We start from the raw sequence: 10939 nt of genomic DNA, 5'->3' as shown, positions 1-10939 counted from the left end.
TATGTGTCTGTCAGACATCTGGATGTCTTCTTTGGAGAAATGTCTGTTCATGTTTTCTGCATATTTTTTAATTGGATTCTTTGGGGGTTTTTGGTGTTGAGTTGTGTCATGTCTTTTCTTTTTAAGATTTTATTTATTTATTTTGGCAGACAGAGAGAGACACACAAGCGGGGGGGGGCAGAGGTAGAAGCAGAGGCAGAGGGAGAAGTAGACTCCTCGCTGAGCAGGGAGCCTAATAATAGGTGATGGGGGGGCTTGATCCCAGGACTCTGGGATCATGACCTGAGCCAAAGACAGACACTGAACCAACTGAGTTACCCAGGTGCCCTAAGTTGTATCATTTCTTTATGTATTTAGGGTAATTACCCTTTATCAGAAATGTCATTTGCAAATATCTTCTCCTATTCAGTAGGTTGCCATTTAATCTTGTTGTTTCCTTTGCTATAAAGGAGCATTTTATTTTGATGTGGTCCCAATAGCTTATTTTTGTTTTCATTTCCCTTGGACTTTAGGCTAATTCTTAATTTCTTTAAGCCTCTGCTTTCTCAACCTTAAAAGTGGGCTCTGATCCATCAATTACTAATATTACGAGGATTGAATGAACCAACTTACGTAAAGTGCCTAAAACATATGTAAGAGGCAGTCAATAATTTTAACTTCTTCTCCCCTTATTTTATAAATGATTAAGTAAAAGCCCATGAGGTATCAGAGTCTTGCCCAGAATCGGTCATCCAGTGAATGAATGGTAGAACTAAGGCAGAATTTTAAGCCCCAGTGCCCCTTTAATATTGTACAAATTATTACCGTTATTTTTTTTTAGTTTTTATTTTCATCAACTTAAATATCATCTGTTACAATGTGAGGCTGAAAATGGGACTGACTCAATTCATTTTGTGATTACATGATAATAAATGTCACTAATAGAGGTAAAAATTATGGACTCTAAATTCAGAATTTTGATTCCTAGAACTGACTTTGGGGATTGTGGTGCCAGTGGCCATTTGGATCCCTTCCACAATGTTCACAACACATGAGGAAGCCTTGTTCTCACCCTCACCAGATGTTCCTGGGTCATGAGTGTGGACAATTATTCTTTTATGATGTAACGGTATCACCTGGCACCAGGAATCTCTCCAGGAATTCTCTTGGCCTTCATTGGAACTTATCTCAAAGAGCTCCCAGCAAGGATGCCAAACAGTCTCCCCCTTTTCCACTAGCTACTACTTGGCTAGTCTGGATCATTGCAACATAGTGGGTAAGAACACAGGATTGGAGTTAGCTGTCTGGGTTCAAAGCCAATTCTACCACTTACTTGTTAGGTGACTTGGGCAAGTTACTTACATTCTCTGTGCTTTGGTTTCTCCACTATATAAACTTAATCCCTATGTATAAAGTTTTTAGAAAAGTGGTTGGAACACAGTTAATACAACGTGGTTGTTGTTACTAGTATTATCAGGCTCCCTCCAATGGGTAGGTCTCTCCTGACTTTATAATCTGCAATACCAAAATATTTGTACCTTTCTTCTCTGTTGACTAGCATTTTACAATGCTTAATAGATGTTTTCTACAGGAGGTTCTCCAACTAGCAATTTAAACTCAATGCCTTCAGATTCGTAGAACATGTTAATTACATCTTCAATTATTTTTGAAAGAAGGAGGGCATAAGCAAACAGACAAATCCATTCTTTCATATAAGTCCTGATAATTTGATATTAGAGTGTACATACTTTGGGCAAATGAGTCTAGAACAAAGTGCCAAGATCTTCCTCCATGTGTATATATGGGTACAATTTTATTTTTTCAACCTAGAAACTCGATTTAACTTAATTGGCTGATATGAACAATAGTACAGCATAGGCTTTGGGGTCAGACTGGCTAGGTCTGAATCCCCATTTCATCACTCACTATTTGTTTGACTTGGGGAGACTTTATTAACCTCTTACCTCAGTTCCCTTATCTATAAAATGCAGATAATAATTATACCTAATGGCAGGATTGGTACAAGGATTAAAGGGGTTATTATAAAGCACTTAGCACAGACTCTGGTACATTGGAGTGCTATACACATACACATTATTTAATTACATAAATAAGGGTTAGGTATCATCAGAATGGCACAGACTAACTAGCATGGAATAGAATTATTCCAGTGTGAGACTTTGCCATATAATTCTCACAAGGTTTTCTCCAACAGCAACCATGAAGACCAAAAGATACTTTATCCATTCACCAGGATTACTAAGTCCCTCTTGTGACTTTGTAGGAATGGCTATGGACCCAGTCCTCTTATGTATCTCAGAAAGTCTTCTCTGGCCCTAGCATAAGCACATTGCCAGGCCTCCTAAGTGTAAAGAACATACTGGGCTTGAGTATGTTACATTGAGTATCAATGTAACAGTGATAGCCCATATTTCTCTGCCTCCTGCCCTCATTTGATCACATAGAATAATAATTCCCTATAAATTACCCAAGAAACATCCTAGGGAGTTGTAACACAACACTGTATTTGTGTGTTTCATTGATTTTCTATATAGTTGTTCTATATTGTTTCTATATTGTTGTTCTGTTTTCAATTTCAGTGATTTCTGCACTTAACTTTATTATTTTCTTCCTTTTGCTTTTTTTTTTTGGCTTATTTTGCTCTTCATTATGTAGCTGTCTTAGGAGGGGCCTTAGATTATTAATTTGAAACTTTCCCTCTTCTCTAATGTGTGATTTTAGTACTATAAATGTCCCTTTCAATACCATTTTAACTATGTCCCAGAAGTTATATTATGCTACATTTTCACTCTTACTCAGTTAAATGTATCTTTAAATTCCCCTCCAGACTTCTTTATAGATTCTTGTTGTTTAGTTTGTGTTTGAGAATTTTGCCAATATATTGATGCATAATTTAAATATGTTGATTTCCTGAAGACAACCCAACCTTTGGAAATCGCGTAAGATGTTTCAAGCACCACCTGCCCAAATAAAACTCAAATACTTCCCTTCCCTTCATACTACACTGGGTCTTTCTGAGTACTCCATGCTCCCTTAGCCAAACTAGAAAATGTAGAGTTGGGTGAAATATCTCACATTTTCTCCTTGCCCCTTGAGCCCCTAATCATGCACAGAATCCTAATAATCATGCTCCTAAGATGTCCTGTAATAGTTTTCCTCTCCCATAGTCAGTATTCTGATCATTCTTTCCATTGTTTGCCTCCCCCTATGTTTTCAGTGGAGATCATATGAAGAACTTGGACTTCTGTTCTACCTAGCAGTAATGAGAGTTCCTACTTCTTCCCATTTGGAAGGTGCCAGAGGAGACCAATGGAAAGTCAGAACCTTCACCACTAACCAGCAGTAAAGAGGACACTTCTATCCATGGTGTCAGTGGAGGAAATACGAGGAACAGTAATAAGACACTCCTACTTCCCCCAGCAAAGAAGAAATCAGTGGAGGCCTAATGGGGAGCCAAAACTTTCATCCCCACCTAGCAGCCCCTCAAAAATTACAGGGGATGAGAAAACTACACAAAGAAATGGTGAAGAATAACTCTAGAATTTGGCAAAAAATGCATAAGTCTACAGATTCAAGAAGTTGAACATAATCTAAACCCAATAACCTAAAGAAATTCAGTCCAAAGCACATTATCGTTCACCTTCTGAAAACCAAAGACAAAATATCTTGGATGCAATGAGAGAAAAATGACACATTACCTACAGGGATAAAACAATATGGATGACTATTTCTCTTAGAAACCACAGTGGCCAGAAATGGCACATTTTTCAAGTGATGAAAGAAAAGATGACATTACAACCCTACATGTGTATGTCCTGAACACAGAGCTGCAAAATACAAGAAGAAAATTTGTAGAATAGAAAGGATAGTCAAGTCCACAGTTAGAATTGATTACTTTAACATCCTTCTCTCAACAATGCATAGAACTACACAAAAAATTAGCCATCATCATCAATAAGATCTAATGGGTATTAACAAAACACTTTAGTCAACAAAGTAGAATACAGATTCTTTCCATTGTCCACAGAACATCTATCAAGACAGCCCACATCCTGAGCTGTAAAACAAACCTCAACACATTGAAAAGAATTAAAATCATACTGAATGTGCTCTCCAACTATGATGGAATCAAACTGGAAATCAATGACACAAAGATGAGAAAATCTCCAAACACTTGGAAACTAAACAAGAATCTATAAAGAAGTCTCGAGGGGAATTTAAAGATACATTTAACTGAGTAAGAGTGAAAATGTAGCATAATATAACTTCTGGGACACAGCTAAAATGGTATTGAAAGGGACATTTCTAGCACTAAAATCACACATTAGAGAAGAGGGAAAGTTTCAAATTAATAATCTAAGCCCCTCCTAAGACAGCTACATAATGAAGAGCAAAATAAGCCAAAAAAAAAAAAAAAAAAAAAAGCAGAAGGAAGAAAATAATAAAGTTAAGTGCAGAAATCACTGAAATTGAGAACAGAACAACAATATAGAAAATCAATGAAACAAAGAGCTGGTTCTTTGAAAAGATCAATAACATTGACAACCCTCCAACAAGACTGACATGATTTGCTAATATTAGGAATGAAAAAGGGGATATTACTACAGACTCTGCAGACATCAAACGGGTAATAAGGATAACCAGGAGCTCTGCATATATACATTTCACAACTTAGATGTAGTGGAATGGACCAAGAAAGGATGTTTTACAAGAATTAACCATAAAAGACACAACTGGTAAAGCCACCAGGATGGCTCAATCAGGTAAGCATCTGTTCTTGGTTTCCATGATCTCAGGGCTGTGATATCCAGCCCCACACTGGGCTCTGCACTCCGTCCTCCCCCTCTGCTCCTTCCGCACCCCACCTTTCAAATAAATAAATAAATAAATAAATAAATAAATAAATAAATAAATAAATAAAATATTTTTTAAATTAAATTAAACTTAATGAAATTTAAGAACTTTATATTCCCCATAAAACACCATTATAAGAGTGCAGAGAAAGGCCATAAAGAGATTTTATAGTATATATATTTAACAAAGGACTTATATCCAGAATATATAAATAACTCCTTTGAATCAGGAAAAAAGAAATGCAGACAATTGAATAAGACATGGACAAGTGTCTTGAACAGGCTTTTCACAAAGAGGATTCTAAGTGAATGTACACACATGCATCCACACTAAAGACCCTAAAGATCAGTAGTTATCAGAGAAATGCAAATAAAACCACTACTCATCCATCAGAATGTCTAAAATAAAACCTGTGTGGGTCTCCTGGGTGGCTCAGTCAGTTAAACATCCAATACTTGATTTCAGCTCAGGTTGTGACATCAGGGTCATGGGATCGAGCCCCATGTCAGGCTCCGTGCTGAGTGTGGAGCCTGCTTCAGATTCTGTGCCTCCCTCTCCCTCCGCCCTTCCCCCTCCCGTTCGCACTCTCTCTGTCTCTCTCTTTAAAAAATAAAATAAGTGAAAATACCAAGAATAGGAGAGGATTTAGATCATATGAATTCTCAGAAATTAGTGGCAGGAATGTAAACCACTGAAGCCACTTTGAAAAATTGCTTGGCAGCAACTATAAACTGATTATATGCATAAAGCGTGATGTTGTGATTAGTACATTCGCCCCTGAGTATAAGCCTAACAGAAATATGTGTGTATGTAGACAAAGTAACATGTACAAAGCATTCACAGCAGCATTATTTTTAAAACTTAAAACAGAACACAAGTCCACTAACAAGAAAATGGAGAAACTGTAAGTATTTATAAACAAAATATTATAAAGCAATGAAAGAGATAAATTACTGTGGCAGACACCATGATCAATATCATACACCAAATGTTAAGGGCAAGAAGCCAGCCTCAAAAGAATTTACACTCTATAATTTCATTTAATAAAATTTACAGATGGGCAAAAGTAGAGCCGTGTTTTGTAATTTGTGTAATGTCTTCAGAGAAGCACGAGGGAACCTTCCAGGATACCGGTAATATCCTATCTCTTGCTTGAGGTTGCGGCTACATGGTCGTGTGTGCTTTTTAAAATTCATTGATGTGCTCACTTCAGACATGTGTAATTTGCCATGTGTATTTAAACTTCAATGAAATGTTTTGAAAAAATATCAGAATTTGGTCAGCTGGTAGGTGCAGGAAATAAGGAGTAGTTGTAAGTCTGTAGAGTAGGGCAATGGTGAGCCAGCCAACATGAAGGGCGGAGTGGGAAACAATCCTGCTTGGAGGCTCACTGCACGGGTTCCAGAGCTATAAGGTCTTGGTTTGAATACTGGCTCTGTCACTACTTCTAGGAGTTCATGCAAGTTATATGACCTCTCATGCCTCTGTTCCTGCAACTGTAAGAAGGTAATGATAATTGCAGCACTTGCTCTATTCGGAGGGTTAGTGCAATGATGAAATTATTCAATGTTTGTATAGTGCTTAACTTACTGCTTTATAGAAAGTACATTTTACACATGTATTTTTAGAATAAAATGAATATTGAGGGACCCAGTTTAGGAAGGAATTAGGGAATTCAGTCTTGGACAAGTTGAGTTGGAAATATATCTAGATCTCTCTATAGAGATAGCTATGATAGAGGTCATGAGCATAGAGGTGTTAACTGGAGCCCTACAAATGCACGAGAGTCTTCCAGGAAAAGCATATATTAGAACAATTTATGGAAAGAAGATGGAGCAGGAGGCAGAAAAAGTCACCCATGATGTGGAGGAAGAATGGAAAGAGAACTTCAGGGACAGCCAGAAGAGCTCACATTCACGGGAGCCAAGGAAATAAAGCACGTCACATAGGGAGAGGAAAGATATGATTGCATGGTTAGAAGATCCAAGGTTACCTTGGCCAGATTAATATCACCGCATCAAGGGTGGAAGGCAGCTCGGCGGACTCACACAGGAATGGAAAGTGAGCAAGTGGGGAAAGCAGGTGTGACTTAACTCAGGAAAAGCTTGGAAGAGAAAGAGAAAGAAACCGGAGAGAAGTTGGTGTTCGCAGGACACTGAGTGGTGTTCAGGCCGAAGGAAGGAGCAAAACGGCTTGTAAGAGGCTAAGGAGAAGAGGGGGGAGAAGAGACTGGGGTAGGACTTTCTAGAAGGGCAGGCAGAGACAGGACAGGGCTTGCACTCACCGAACCTCTTCTCACTGATTGGGGGTATCCCCGTCTGACACCCACACTTAGGAAGCTAGCCCACTCATACTCCATGGTGATGGCTTTTTGTGGTTGCTCTTGGCAGCTTTCCCTCGGTGCTTGAACATAAATATCCCTACAGAAGAATATTGATACTTTATGTGGCAGAAGTCAGATCCTAAAGGGAGCAAAGGGAATTGAGGAGATATGGACGACGTGTTTCCGGATCTCTGGGGATGGTTTGCTGTGATGGTTGTCATTTCCTCTCCTGAAGTCACCTCACCAGAACCAGAGCCTGGCCTGGCCCAGAAAGGGAGAAAGAGGATTATCGACCATCATTTCTCACAGGCTTTCTGGGTCTTGAACTCCAACGTAGCCAAAGGGAGGGATGCTGGAGTCATTGGCAAACACCTGATCACCACTGAAGCTCAGAGGCTTTACCAACCAGAAGTGTGGTCAAGGTCTAACTACCAGTTGTTCATTCATTAGAATTACCTAGGGTTAATTGGCTACCTGACCCCATATAGCACAAACTTCGTCGGCATTTTGTTTTTGTTTTTTGTTTTGTTTTTCCCTCTGAAATGTTACTTCATCCCTTTTCTGGTCACCACGGAACACTTTTGGTTTTATCTTCTTTCCAGAAAATCATCTTTTCCAACTCTCTGAAGGAACTCTGTTCAAAGTATTATGATAACATAACCAATGGTCCATTCAGAAATGTACAGAAAATATTTGATGGTCAGTATAGGGAGCAGAGCTGGGTAAACAGGGAAGGCAGGGTATTTAGAGCAGAGCATTTTTTAAGTCTGTTACTTCCAATTCCAATACAAATAAGGCTATTGGTGTTGTGTCGATAATAATGCTATTTCTACTCTTTTTGAAACCTGGAGGAGTTCACACAAACGGATTTCTTTAGAGTCTTAATGCTTAGCCACATAAGATTTACAATGAGTTTCTATAAAATTTTGACCATTTGGCATGAAAACCTTCCCAATATATTACATTTCCTTTTCTTGATACCCAGTGTAACTAAATCTCCAGCCTTTTCTTAATAGCTGTTTTGTTTATGCAGGTCTCCACAGATAGAGAGCTGCTGAGATACCTAGGACTGCTTGCTGAGGCACTTAGTGACCTCAGGTGGCCATACTTCCTGCACTGTTGTGGCTACTCTGTATAGGATTTATCTCTTATATACAGCCATGAGAACACAATAAAAACATTTACTCTCATTTTAAACATAATTAAAATTACTCAGTCATCTGGATTTCGAGCCTACAACAGATAAGAAGCTGTGGCTGCCCCAGTGTCTGTTCCTGGCAGCCATCCCATCTAAACCTCTGCTCAAAATCCATGTGGGCTCCATGCAAGGCACCGTGATAAGCACAACAATAAAGGTAGTAGGGTTCTTAGAATTGTGTCATGTTTTATAAAAATGCATCCTGCTTCTTCATTCAGTATACTATTTGATCCTAACAAAGAACCCGGCGAGGAATAAAATAACATTTATTGGGCATCTGCTGTGTACCAGGCATGGTGTGACACTTGTTATATTCATTATTTCATGTATTCACTCAGGAAATTTTCACGGAATGGCTTCCCAGGTAGCCAGGTACTGTTCTAGGCCAGGTAGAATGGTGCCAGGTACTGTTCTAGGCCCAGGGAGTAGTGTAATAGAACAAAATGGCCCAAGTTCCTACCATTGTATAGCTCATATTTTGGTGGAGTGACAGATCGCAATCAACTGATCAAATAAATAAATAAATAAATAAATAAATAAATAAATAAATGGTGCTTCAGGTGGAAGGAGTGCTCCGGAGAAAAATAAAGCACGGAAATAGGTTAGGGATGTGAGGAAGGGGGGATAGCCACCGAGAGAAGGGCAACGGGGAAGGACTCACTGAGGTGGTGCCATCAGAGCAAAGAACTGATAGACATCAGGGAATCATCCAAGTGGATTATCTAAGGAACCAAGCATCCTAGTCAGAGGAAACAACAAGTGCAAAATCCCTGCAATAGGAATGAGATTTGAGTCCCAGGAGTAACAAGGAGCCAGTATGACAAAATAGAACAAGCAAGAGAAAGAGTAGTAAGAGATGATTATAAAAGGTCACTGACAGGGCTTTGGCTTTTACTCTCAAAAAGAATAAAACATGGGAAGGCTTTTGAGCAGAGGAGGACTTAAGATTTGACTATATTTAAATAGGATCCTAGTGATTGCTGTGATGAGAACAGACACGAGGAGCAAGGATAGAAGCAGAGAAGCTCATTGGGTGGCGTTTTCCTTGATCAGGGTGAGAGATGATGGTAGCATGAACCCAGGGCTGTGGTGAGAATGAGAGGAGGCCAGAGTCAGATGCCCTTTGGAGGTGCAGAGTCAGGGGCTATTGTGGGTGAATAGGATGTGGGAGTTGAGAATCCAGGACCATTCCTGGGTTGGTGGCCTGATCAATGAAAATGACAGTATTGCTATTGATGGAAATGGCAGAGATAATGAGAAGGGAGGAGCAGAATGGAGGAAGGCATAAGATACTTTCACGCATTCAGATGAGAACACAAGGAAACAGTGGGTATACAGGCATTTGGAGGTTTAATTTTTTTCAGGTTGGAGGCAAATGGGAGGAGATTAAATCCACAGTAGGCAGGAAGAAGATAGCTTTGGAGAAAAAAAAAAAACGTGTCGTTTTTTCCTTGAGATAGTTGCTTAGGAGAAGCTGGTGATGAGAGAAGGAAATAATGGCGTAGAAAATACATCAGGAAACTCATCTCAGGTGGCCTCAGACTTCGAGATAAAATAATTGGTAGGTGTCAGGAGCACTATAACCTCTCAGGCAGGGTTTACAAGCCCCTAGCTAATGGGCAAAGCCTGCCACTGCAGACATCACTAGTTAACCACACCCATCACCAGCACCCACTGCAGACATCACTAGTTAACCACAGCACTCTTTCCTGCCCATCCGGGGTGCAGCCTTGATCTCGTCGTCCTTGGTACCACGCTTCCCGGTCCAGGCCAGCGTGGTTTCCCAGTGAAACTAATGGCCGAATCTACTCAAGGGTGAGCTCAAGGGTTTCCCCTCTACTCACTTCATCCTGATAAAGAAGCAGCTGGGATCAGAACCCAGTACACACGGGAGCTGTCATGGGTACAGAGCAAGGTTTCCTGGGTGTGGGCTGCTGTCTGCAGTGGAAAGGTGGGAGGATGGAAGGCTCTTCTCCTCTGTGTTCTCCCTCTTTTGCTCTTTGTTGGAAGGAGGCAGACACATGGCCTCCTCTCTGAAGGCCAATACAGAACTTCTTTTTCAGTATTTTCTTGAAATTTTGCCCGTTCTCAATGGATGTACTTTACGTCCTTGGGCCTATAACAATCCATGGTTAGAAGAGGCAGAGAATTCCTCCGGGCAGTTCAAGAAGGGCATCCCAGAGGAAGAATGTTTTGAGTATTTGTGCACTAGATGGACGGATGAGAAAGGGAACATCTAGACAGGGAAGCCGCACATAAGGCTGCATGCACGGACAGGGTGGATGCAAAGAAGGCCTCGAGGAATGGTGGATGGTGGCCGCCTCACCGATAAGTGAGCTGCAGGGAGTGGTGGAGAGACTGTTATGACACTAGAGGCAGCAAGCAAAACCAGAAAGGTAGGTTGTAGTCGAACTGTGGAAAACACTAAGGCTGTGATCCAGCTGCAGCAACATGCTGTAGCTTTTACAAAGCTGGAGAACATATTTATTCATGGTAAATATGAAGGACTTTGTATACATAACGCATTTCACTCTGCAACCTCCCTGGGAGGCAGGGAGTTGGTG

General features: G+C 40.2%; 1 long non-coding RNA gene across 3 annotated transcripts; it reads left to right on the top strand.

The window, feature by feature from the left end:
• Positions 1–1097: 1097 nt before the first annotated feature.
• Positions 1098–8374, top strand: LOC102152557. Of its 3 annotated transcripts, XR_005370720.1 has the most exons (4): positions 1098–1255; positions 3218–4763; positions 7245–7599; positions 8211–8374. It is a non-coding gene; the product is annotated as an uncharacterized LOC102152557 (long non-coding RNA). The 3 variants fall into 3 exon arrangements; XR_005370722.1 differs by lacking the exon at positions 7245–7599; XR_005370719.1 differs by lacking the exon at positions 8211–8374 and having other exon boundaries at positions 7245–8204.
• The last annotated feature ends 2565 nt before the right edge of the window (positions 8375–10939 follow it).

Source organism: Canis lupus, chromosome 15, assembly GCF_011100685.1.
Source record: "Canis lupus familiaris isolate Mischka breed German Shepherd chromosome 15, alternate assembly UU_Cfam_GSD_1.0, whole genome shotgun sequence".
NCBI lineage: Eukaryota > Metazoa > Chordata > Mammalia > Carnivora > Canidae > Canis > Canis lupus.
This window is presented reverse-complemented; position numbering and strand designations above follow the sequence as displayed.